Source organism: Myotis myotis, unplaced genomic scaffold, assembly GCF_014108235.1.
Source record: "Myotis myotis isolate mMyoMyo1 unplaced genomic scaffold, mMyoMyo1.p scaffold_m19_p_15, whole genome shotgun sequence".
NCBI lineage: Eukaryota > Metazoa > Chordata > Mammalia > Chiroptera > Vespertilionidae > Myotis > Myotis myotis.
In genome coordinates, this window is record NW_023416319.1 from 46,323,997 (window position 1) to 46,335,204 (window position 11,208).

The 11,208-nt window shown below is 35.1% G+C and overlaps 1 long non-coding RNA gene across 1 annotated transcript; it reads left to right on the forward strand.

Annotated features, from left to right (window-relative positions):
• Positions 1–1,707: 1,707 nt before the first annotated feature.
• LOC118670233 lies at positions 1,708–10,416 on the forward strand. Its single transcript, XR_004972257.1, has 3 exons — positions 1,708–1,845; positions 8,904–9,017; positions 10,246–10,416. It is a non-coding gene; the product is annotated as an uncharacterized LOC118670233 (long non-coding RNA).
• Positions 10,417–11,208: the final 792 nt, after the last annotated feature.

Below are 11,208 nucleotides of genomic sequence, written 5' to 3' on the forward strand. Positions count from 1 at the left end.
CTGAGTTCCTATATAATTTGTGGCTCTAATGCTGGGCTACGCTGACCTATTGGTTAATTTTTTTTTTATCTATGCATGAATACTGTGATTTCTTAAAAAGTATTACTTTGATAAAATATTATTCTATAGGCAAGTTCCCCCTCATTTTATTTCCAAAATTGGCTTCATAGTTGTTATAATTTTTACCTTTTCGTATGAATTTGAGATCCACCTTGCTGAGTTTCATCAAAGATCACTGCTGCAATTTTGCATTCTTTCTAATAGGTTACAGATTGAGGGAGGAAGGGAAACAAAACACACTATTAGGTCCTGATTTGTTTACACAGAAAAGTAGAACTTTAACAGAAGTTGGTGGCTATCGGCATACAGCATTAAGCCAATGGCTCTGAGAAAGGGTGCAATTGTGGGTGCTACAGAATCCGAAAAACACAGAATTCTTGTTGCACTTCCATTCCTTTGTACTTGAGGATGTTCTCACATGCCATGGAAACAGTGCTCTATCCAGGGCAGTATTTGCTGACAGTCCGTTGGTCGGTTTGGCATTTGTAAGCAAGTTCACGGCAAGCATTCTTGATAATTTTATTTGCCATCTGTGTTCTAGCATTAATAGGAGTCATTTTTTTCCTGGCACATTTTATTGAAATTGCATGTAATTTATGCATAAATTTAGAGAAAGTAAAAATTTGAGAATATTGAAATCTCACAAATAAACATAATATTTCTCTCCATTGACTTAGGTATGGTTCATGTCCATTAATAAAATGTATTTCTTTTATTCATGATCTAAAGGTGTTCTTGCTGTTGGGAATTATATTTTGTAAATTGTATTTTTGAATTGGTTGTTGCTGGTATATAGAAATATTACTAAATTTTTATGTTGAACTTCTCTCTAACAATCTTATTATTTCTAATGCTTTGTAGATTCTCTTGGATTTTTTAATGTAGAAAATAATATTCTTGCAACAGAGTTTGCCTGATTATTTCCAATACTTACAATTTTTGTTTCTTTTTCTTTCTTATTATGTTGGTTAGGAACTCCAATAAAATGTTGAATAGAAGCAGTGATGGCAGAAATCCTAAATTCGCCTCTAACTTTAAAGTTTTTTTTAAAGTTGCACCACTAAGTAAGCTGCTTTCAGTAACTTTTTGAGAATAATATTATTTAATCCGATTACAAAAGGATTCCTTTGTTTTGCATTTTCCCCTTTTTATGTGGACCCTGAGAAAGAAGATACCTCACAGGAGGACTCCTGGTGGCCTAACTGAGCTCAAATTAAAAAACAACAAACAAACCAAAAAACACTGAGTCCAGCAGCCTTTTCTACAAGGGCCCTCATATGCACACCATACTGCAGGGAGAAGCCTGCAATGAATTACCTGCCTTCTGCACTGAACTACCTGCCTGCACTGTGCTCCTGCCATGCCTGATCCAGGAGTTCAGGAGTTTCTGAAATATTATTCAAATCAATAAGACTGAGGCTTTCCCCATCCAATTGGAGCTGCACAGATATATCCTCATCAGCTTCTTCACCAACCAATCAGAGAGGCTCCCTGACCAATCAGAACAATGCCTTTTGGACCAATCAAACGATTGAAGTCCATATTAACATGAGGAAAGACCAATCAGGGACCAGAGGAGGGGACTTGTGTTTATATAAATCACCTCCCCTGTGGCTCTGGGAGCTCACTTTCCTTTTCCACTGAAGACTGTTTCCCTGGCTGGAGCTGAAACCCCAGAATGTCTGGCCAGAGCAGAAGGAAGCAGACCAGAGCAGGTCAGAGCACAGCTGCCTAGCTGGAGAAGGGCCTGGCCCCAGGGCCACCTGGCCCCAGGGCTGCCTCACGGTATGCTGTTTTCACAGCTGTGCTGTATCACAATTGAGCTGTTATGCGCTGAATAAATTTTCCTTCTTCCTTGCACCCAAATTTGGGGATTCCTGTTGACCTTGGATTGGTGCAAGCAACCATCCAACCATCCGACCATCCGTTAACATTTAAAATCCACAATGAGCATTAAATTTTATTATATTCTTTTCTGTGTTTAGGAACATGACCATATGCCCTTCTCTTTACTCTTTTAATCTGATGACCTACATAAAGAGCTTTCCTGATATAAAATTATCTTTGCTTGGTTCTACCATACATAATATACATAATGTAATATACATAATGTAATAGACATAATGAATTTCTTAACATATGTATTGATTTAATTTAACAAATATGACAGTATATATTATAAATTTAATATCTAATTGCAATATTTAGATACGTAATATATTCAATGGTATTATGGTAGAATACATAGAGTTTTCTTAATAATGAACTAGGCTTGCATAGTTTTCAAAACCAAATAAGCAGGTAAACCATATACATCATATATATATATATATATAGAGAGAGAGAGAGAGAGAGAGAGAGAGAGAGAGAGAGAGAGATTTTCTATAGAAATATATATTTATAGTACTGTATTTAATAAAAATATTTTATATTTCATATATATAATAGTACAATACTGAAATACAATTAGTAATATTATATAAAGGATTTGAGTTATAAAGGATTCTTACAGCTATATTTATAGATAAAACTGGTTTATAATTTTATTTTCTTGACCTATTTTTATCTTATTATATTACCCAAGTTACACTCAACTTAGAGAGTATGCAAGACGTTTTCCCCTTTTTTATTGTCTTAAAAAATTTTATAAGACATAGTTTTTTTTTGAAAGCTAGCAAATTTTCTATAAAACTATTTTGTTGTTATTTGGAGAAGAAATTGTTTTAAAAATCAGTTCTATTTTTTACATTTATTGATTTATTTAGGTTTTCAAGTTTTCTTAAAACAATTAGCAATCTCTAATGTTCTAGTCTATTGTCCATTTCATTGTTTATCAAACTTTTAAATGGTTTTGTAAAATTTCTAGTGAATCTAGACTTCAGGTTCTTTTTTAAACTAAAATTGTTTATTTAGTTTTATGTTCCTGACCTATACAAACTAAGTTTTATTTATTTTATTTTTAATCTGTTTGTTTAACAAAAAAGCTTTTCAGTTTATTGTGCTCACTGTCACTTCTTTGTTCTTTACTTTAGTGTTTGTTTCTAACTTTATTTTATTCTTCATTTCACTTTGACATACACTCATAATTTATTGTTTTGTTATTTCTTACATAGTTGCAGGATTACCTCTTATCTTCAGTATCTTTTTATTTTAAAATATCTTTATATATGGACATGCGTCTACCTCTGAGTAGTATTTTAGCTGCATCTCACAAGCTTTTACATGCAACATTTCTACCAGGATTCTAAATGCGTCATAATTTTCTTTGTGGTTTCTTCTCTAATTCAAATGTTAAAGATAGGAATGCTCTTCTCCAAACTCATTTATTATCTTTCATTTTTTTATATCTAACTTTATTTTACTGTCAGCAGAAAAGGTCAATATAAATAGTTTTAGAGGTATTAAGCTTTTCTTTTTGTGCTTTAGAGTTCTATTAGATCAAATAGAGTTTGAGAGGAGGTGGGTAGGTGAATATATTAATGAACAGTTAAAGCATGACCATTTGATTTAAAATAAAGATATAAAATAATTTAGAATTGTATTCCCATTCTTAAAATGTTAGTTATTGTGGCTATTTGTTACTGTAGCAATCGGAAGCTAATACTGGCACTTTGGTGCCTGAGGCAGAATTGCAAATTTTATTTCTTGTTACCCAGGCACAAGATGCCCTTAGAAAGCTGAGTTATTGGAATAGTTAGATTAAGAGCACATGTTGCTTCTAACTACAGGACGAACCTGAAGTATGCGGAGGCCTCCTGAACTCTAAGTTCCGTTCCCCCATGGGTGGTGCCTTGTAACATTGCATAAAGACTGAGCATCACTTTGGTACTATGCCTGGCTGCAAATAGCAAGCCTCCCATTTGTATTAGCCAAGCAACTATAGGGAAGTTACCTATTTTTAGTTATCTATAAAAAGGATAACATTATCTATCTTTCAGATTTGTTTAAGGATTAAATGAAATTATTTAAAATTTTGAAAACTTTCAGTCCGTACCTGCTATGCAGAAACTGGTTTTTAAAGTATAGCCTTTAGACAGTTAAGAATTAAATAATTAATGACAAAATGATGACATTTAGATTCATGATGAAGTCCATTTGGAAGTGTTTATTGAGCATTTATGCTGTGCTCAAGACGGTCTTAGATGCTGCAGTGGGTTTAAAAATATTTGCCCTTGAGGTGGTTACCAGGGAGACTTAGACCTTCTGTGGATAAGTACTGAGCAGCCCCTGTCAGCCCAGTTAGGCGAGATGTCTCGCTGATTCCAGGAGATACAGTGTCCTGGTGGAGGGTAGTTAGCTTTGAAATGTCAGTTTCCTTTCATGGTAAGAAATAAGTTCCTGCAGCATATGAAATATATTTAGTAGTGCTATTGAGGAATAAATCTTAAAAGATGCACACTTGAAAGGTTAATATTGACATCCTGTAAGACATAACTTTCCGCGCAGCACCGCTATTGATCAGACTGTGACGGCTGGAGAGCTCCAGTGCAGGTCATTTACAGGAGGGGCCCGCGAGAGCTCGGCTAACTCAGGAGCCTAGGGAAGGCGAGCCTTACTCATTCCTTTCTGGCTGTGAACATCAATGAGATTACAATTCAAAGAAGATTCTCCAATCAAAAGTGATGTTTATTTCATTAATACGTTGTGGGGGGAATCAGTGAATAGCCAAAATGTATCCTGGTTAGAGGATGAGAAGGGAACTTCTCATTTCTTTTCTCTGCTGCATATGAAAAGAACATCGAAGAAACCAGTGACTAGATCTAGCTTTTTTTTTTTTTTTTTGCATAATTACATAGAGAAAAAGAAAACAATGTTATTGTGCACATCATTTAGGCATATGCCACAATACACAATGGAGAAATTCGATTACTAGGCTTGTTTTTGTTTTTTTTTAATTTTTCATTTCAAAATAATTTCAAACTTATAAATATGTTGTAAAAACGACATACAGGACTTCACCCAGATTGTGTAAATATGAAGAATATAATTATCATAATCAAGAAATTGATATTGATACAATTTTATTACCTAAACTATCAATTGGCCCACTAATGTCCATTTTTTGGTCCCGGGTCCAATCCGGCATTGCACATTACATTTAATTATTATGTCTCCTTCGTAACCATTAATCAAAAACAGTTTCTCAGCCTGTCTTTCATGACTTGGCACATTTAAAGAATCCTGGCCAGCTATTTTCTAGAGTGTTCCTCAATATAGGTTTGTTTGATAGTTCTTTAGAATTAAATTGAAGTTATGCATTTTGGGCAAGAATATAACAAAAATGATGTTGAGAACTCATTGGTGCATAATTCAGAAGTTTTACCCTTCTCTACCAATTCTTTTTTTAAAAATATGTTTTATTGATATTTTACCAAGAAGAAGGGAGAGGGATAGAGAGTTAGAAACATCGATGAGAGAGAAACATCGATCAGCTGCCTCCTGCAAGCCCCCAGCTGGGGATATGCCGCAACCAAGGTACATGCCCTTGACCGGAATCGAACCTGGGACCCTTCAGTTCGCAGGCCGATGCTCTATGCCCTGAGGCCAATCGTCCCACAGTTGGTAATGTTAACTTTGATCACTCTGGAAAAGGGGTGTGCCCGTCATCTCTACTTGTTCTTTTCTGAGAAGTCACTCTGAGACTACGTAATAATCCCACTTCTCATCCCGCATTTGTTCCCACCACCTGTTTTAATGTTCACAGATGAAACGTACCTGAAATGAACATTACTGTGGCGACTTTCTATTTTCACCATTCCTTCTGTGCTTATTACTGAAACTGGAAGAAATAGCAACCCTTTCTCCCCCAGTTTTAAAACAATTTATTCAATTCGTTATTAATAATAAAATGGGCTAGTGAATTCTTATTTTATTCTTTATATTGTAGACAAGTTTCTGACCTATCCTTGCTGAACTCCCTGTGTTTAACAGGTATATTTTGCTATTTTTGTCTCATTTCTTATACAGAAGATAACATAATACAGAAATTCTATGGATCTAAATTTTTGATATAAATAAAGGCTTGGGAATTTTTTTGTACGATGTGAGATGCAGATCTAATTTGATCTTTCTTTAAATTGGTTACCCAGTTGTCCCAGCACCATTTATTAAAAGTCCACCTTATCCCTGTTTATTTGAGATACATCTGTTACAATATACTAAGTGTCCATATGTTTTGGGGTCTGTTTTTTTATTTTTTATTCTAGTCCACTAGGCTGTTTGCCTATTCATGAGCCTGTCTGGCGCTCTTTTAATCATAGAGCCTTTTGGATCTATTTTAAAATGTGGTACTGCTAATTGTCCCCTCCCATCCCCGCTACATGCTTTTCTTTCTTCTTGACTATTCTATCATGTCTTCTTTTCCACAATAACTTTAGGATAAACTCAGCTAGTTTCATATAAAACACATGTAATGTTAATTGAGATGGTGCTAAAGTTATAAATTAGTTTAGGGAGTGCTGACATTTGTATAAAATTTAGTCAATCCAGTGACAGGGAATATCTTTCCATTTGTTCAAGTTTACGTTGTCTCTTTCAAAAGTTGGAGGCATTTTCTTATAGAGGTTTTGCCATTTTCCTGTTGAGCTTACTCTTAACAATTTTATCTTCTTTGCTGCTATTGTAAATGGTGCTGTCTACCATTGTCTTCTAACTCGTTATTGCTTGTGTGTATAAGGGCCATTGTTTTCAGTATATTAAGTTTATATCCTGTAACCTTCCTGAATTGTTATTTTTTACGTTAGCTCTGTTATTGATTCCCAGGTATATTATCATATCATTTGCAAGTTGAGGAAATTTTACCTTTTCTTTAGTAACCTTTCTGAGGTAGGCGGTTAGGATCTCAATATATATATATATTTTGGCTAATATAATTCAACCCGTAACAGCATATCAAATTTAATATATATTCATAATATACTTTAAGAAAAACTTTTTAGGTCTTTTATATTCTTATTCACTATTTTTTGCCCAATTGATATTTCTTGTACTCAAAATGTCCTTTATTAGAGTGTATTCTTGCATTTCCTATAGATTTTGCTTCTTAAAGATGATTGCTGTGTTATTAAATGCATAGATCTCTGTGAAATATCTTTATTGTGAATTATGGCACTTAGTCTTTCTGCACTTCATTTAATGTGTTTTTAACTTAAATTCTACTTTGTCTGCTATATGATGTTTTTATTTTACCAACTTTCATTTTTATTACAATGGTATACCTTTGTCCAACCATGCCTTTTGTAATGCATTTCTAATCACTTCATTTAGGTATGTCTCTTGTATATGACACATATAATTAGGTCTCATGGGACATTTTTTTTTCTTTTTTCTTTATTTAATCCTCAGTCAAGGATATTTTCCATTGATTTTTAGAAAGAGTGGAAGAGAGAGGGAAAGTCAGAAATATTGATGTGAGAGAAACACATCGATTGGTTGCCTCCTGCTTGAGCCCTGGCCAGGGCCAGGTCCAGGAAGGAGCCTGCAACTGAGGTACGTGCCCTTGACCAGAATCAAACCTGGGACCCTTCAATCCACAGGCCAATGCTCTATACACTGAGCCATACTGGCTAAGGCACATGAGACTATACATATATGTATATACTGTATAGTACTTATGTATATGTGTATTTATTTATTTAATAAAGTGTTCAATGTCAGTTTTTGTTTGTTTGTTTGTTTGTTTGTTTGTTTTTTTAAGTTTTCCCAATAACTCTTGGATGAATGAAGCCTTTCCTTTAGAAAATTCCACAGAAGAGCTATGGGTATAGAATTCTAAGTATTACTATGTTTAAAACATTTTATATAACTTTTGATACTTCATTGATAGCTTGAAAATTCTTGGTACAGACTATTTTATTGAGTTTGTTGTTTTTTTTAACTACTGCTCTATTTTTACCTTGCTTTTTATGTTGTGCTTGAGAAGTGTGATGCCAGTCTACTTATTTTACTATTGTAAGTTGTTTTACCTTTTTGCCAGGTTGCTTTCAGATTTTTTTTTTCATATATTTGAAGTCTAATAGTCTTACTGGGATATATTTTGGAGTTCATGTATTCAGATTCATTTTCTAGGTAACAAATGTAAACTTTCCATATGTAAATACAGATTTTTTTTTTTCTGAAAGTTTTCTTGGAGATATTTCTGATTTTATTTGTGTTACTTTGTTTTGTTTTGATCTACTCAGACCCCAGTTATACATACATTATTCCTTCTTTTCCTCTTTCATTTTTACCACTTTCTTCTGGCTCCTTATTTATTTCTTTATGTCACTTTTATTTTCTTGGCTAGTTTCCTGAATCTTCTCAATGCCCTATTAAATGTTTACTTGCTACCATTCCTTTGGGCACCTTGTAATTTAGTGTTCATTTCTGAGCTGATTTGTTTTCTTTCTCTTCCATTTACTTTTTTAATTTAATCAATTTATTTCTCCTGTTTTTTGTTTATTTCTGTTCTTAGTTATTCAATTTCTGAATCAGTGTGCCTCTTTTTACATTCCCAAGTGCTTAATTAATGTTATTTAAGAAATATGGAGCATTGGTCAGAATTTTTCTGTTGTATAGGTTTTTTTCCTTTGGGGGGCAGTTTGGCCATATAAAGTGATGCTTTCTTGTTTTATGTATTTTTTGTACTAACTTCTCATAGACTTGGTGTCTTTATTCTTCAGTTTATTTTCTAGTTTGGGGGTAGATTAGAACATTCTTAGTTCAATGTCATTCTCTTAGTGAAGTAAAGCTTGTTTTTTTTCAGTGGGTGTCTATTTATGAAGGAGGTTTGTGTGTGCCTGATTATATTGAGGGTTTTTTGTTTGTTTCTTTGCTTGTTTTGTTTTGTTTTGTTTGTCTTTCAGGAGTACACATTTTTACCACCCAATTGCCATAAAGAACTGCTTTTTTGTCCTCCAGCAGCTGTGCCTTTCAAAATCTGGTTCTTTTAAGTACACATTTTAAACTCTTCCTCTCTGGTAAGTGCTCTCATTTAGCAGGAAATGTTTTTCCATTTTCACACTTAGGGTGGATTTCGCTTTGTGGTGGTTCTGTTAGAGCAATTTCAGGCTGGCTGCTAGCTCCTCTCTTCAATGTTTTCAGATGATCCCTGCTCACCTCAAAGGCCTGTGGTGCGCGTGTGAAGCTCTGCTCACTGGTATTCAATGTTTTCCCTTTTAAAAAATTATAATTGTTTGGAAGTTTGAGCATTCTCTCTGTTCTATATATGCTGAGGATGTGGTTTGCAGGGGCAAGAAAGAGTGTGAGAGAGAGAGAGACGGAGAGAGAGAAGAGAAAAAAAGAAGGATGTGGCAGAGAAGGGAGGAGGAAGAAAAGATACAGTAATAGATATATGGGAAACAGCGGCCTAGGCAGCAGTCATTGTGTTTGGCTCCCTGGAAACCATAGGGTTGCTTTTAATAATTCAATTGCCCTTGTTTTTCTATAGAAAAAAGTTGTTTTATCATAAAAAGGGTTTCCTCAGCTGATTGCATTTGGGCTGTTTCCTAGTGATTCTTTTCATCATGTGTCTAGAAAAAACATAAAAATGTATAATCTTGATTATGTGGAGATATTGTCTTAAATTTGAATGCCAAGTAGCCTCTTTTTTTTTAAAGCTCAAATTTCCTTGCCTCTAACTTTTTTTAAAATATATTTTTTATTGATTTCAGAGAGGAAAGGAAAGGGAGAGAGAGATAGAAACATCAATGAGAGAGAATCATTGGTTGGCTGCCTCCTGCACAACCCTTACTGGGGATCGATCCCGCAACCTTAATATGTGCCCTTGACCAGAATCGAACACGGGACCCTTCAGTCCACAGGCCGATGCTCTGTCCACTGAGCCAAACGACTGGGACCCAAGTAGCCTCTTAAAATTACTTCAAATTGTGTGTGTTTATAAATTTATTTATGTGGGTATATGCAGATTATATGTGCACATGTATCATACATGTGTGATACGTCTGCTTGTATAACACTTTACTTCTCCCTTCCTGAGCTATCTAGTCCCAGTGTCACACTGTTTAACTTGTAATATTAGTCTTTTACTTTAAGAATCTTGAGTTCTAATATTCCCTTTTTAAGAGACCTTCCTATATTTCCAGGTCTTCCTTTAATAGTCCTCTGCTCTCAGCTGATCACATCAAAATTTCGGTCTCCAAATCGTGAATACCTCTCTCATAATCCTTTTTCTCTCTGTCTTTACAGTTTTTCCTTATGCAACTAAGAGTCTGTCACATACTGCGATAAGCCAGTGCTTGCAATCCCCAAAGCTTCCATGGTCTGGCAGGAAACATAAATAAGAGAAACGGGCAAGACAGAACACACCAAACAGGAGTGGGGAAGCGAGGAACCAAACTGTCTCCATCCACAGGCATTCAAATGGTTAGTTTTAATACAATGTGTGAACCAAACAAAATCTGTCTCCAGGCCAAATTTGCCCATTCACCTTTCACCTTATTTCCATTTATTGCTCTCTTCTAAAACCTCAACTTTTTTTTACATTTCAAATTTTTTTTTCTTTATTGATTAAGGTATTACAAATGTGTCCTTATCCCCCCATTGTCCCCCCATTCCCCCAGTCCTGCCCTCACCCTCACCCCCTGTTGCCCGCATCCATTGCTTATGCTTATATGCATGCATACAGGTGCTTTGGTTGATCTCTCCCCCTTACCCCCACCGTCCCCTAAAACCTCAACTTTTGTTGAACTCACTGTCTGCCTCCCCCATGTCTGCATCCAAGTTACTTTCCCTTTCAAGTCACTGTCACATCCAGAGGTCTGTGCTCTGCACTGAGAGGCCATCTTTCTGAACTTCCTAGAAAGCTCTCCATTCCTCTCTGAGAGATGACAATTCCATAGCTCCTCTCTACATACTTTCTTATTAGAACACTTTCAGCTTTGATAATAGGGTTCCCAACTAAAGTAGCTTATATTTATAAGAAATCTACTCCCTAACCTTGGCTACTTGTTACCCTAGTCTATATATATATATGTTTTTATTGATTTTCAGAATAAAGGAGAGGGAGAGAGAGATAAAAACATCAATGATGAGAATCATGACCTTCTGGTTCCTGGATCAAAGCTCAACCACTGAGCCATACCAGCCAGGCCCTAGTTCTTTCTTTCATAGCAGTCACTACAACCTACAATCACTTGGTTTTTGCTTACT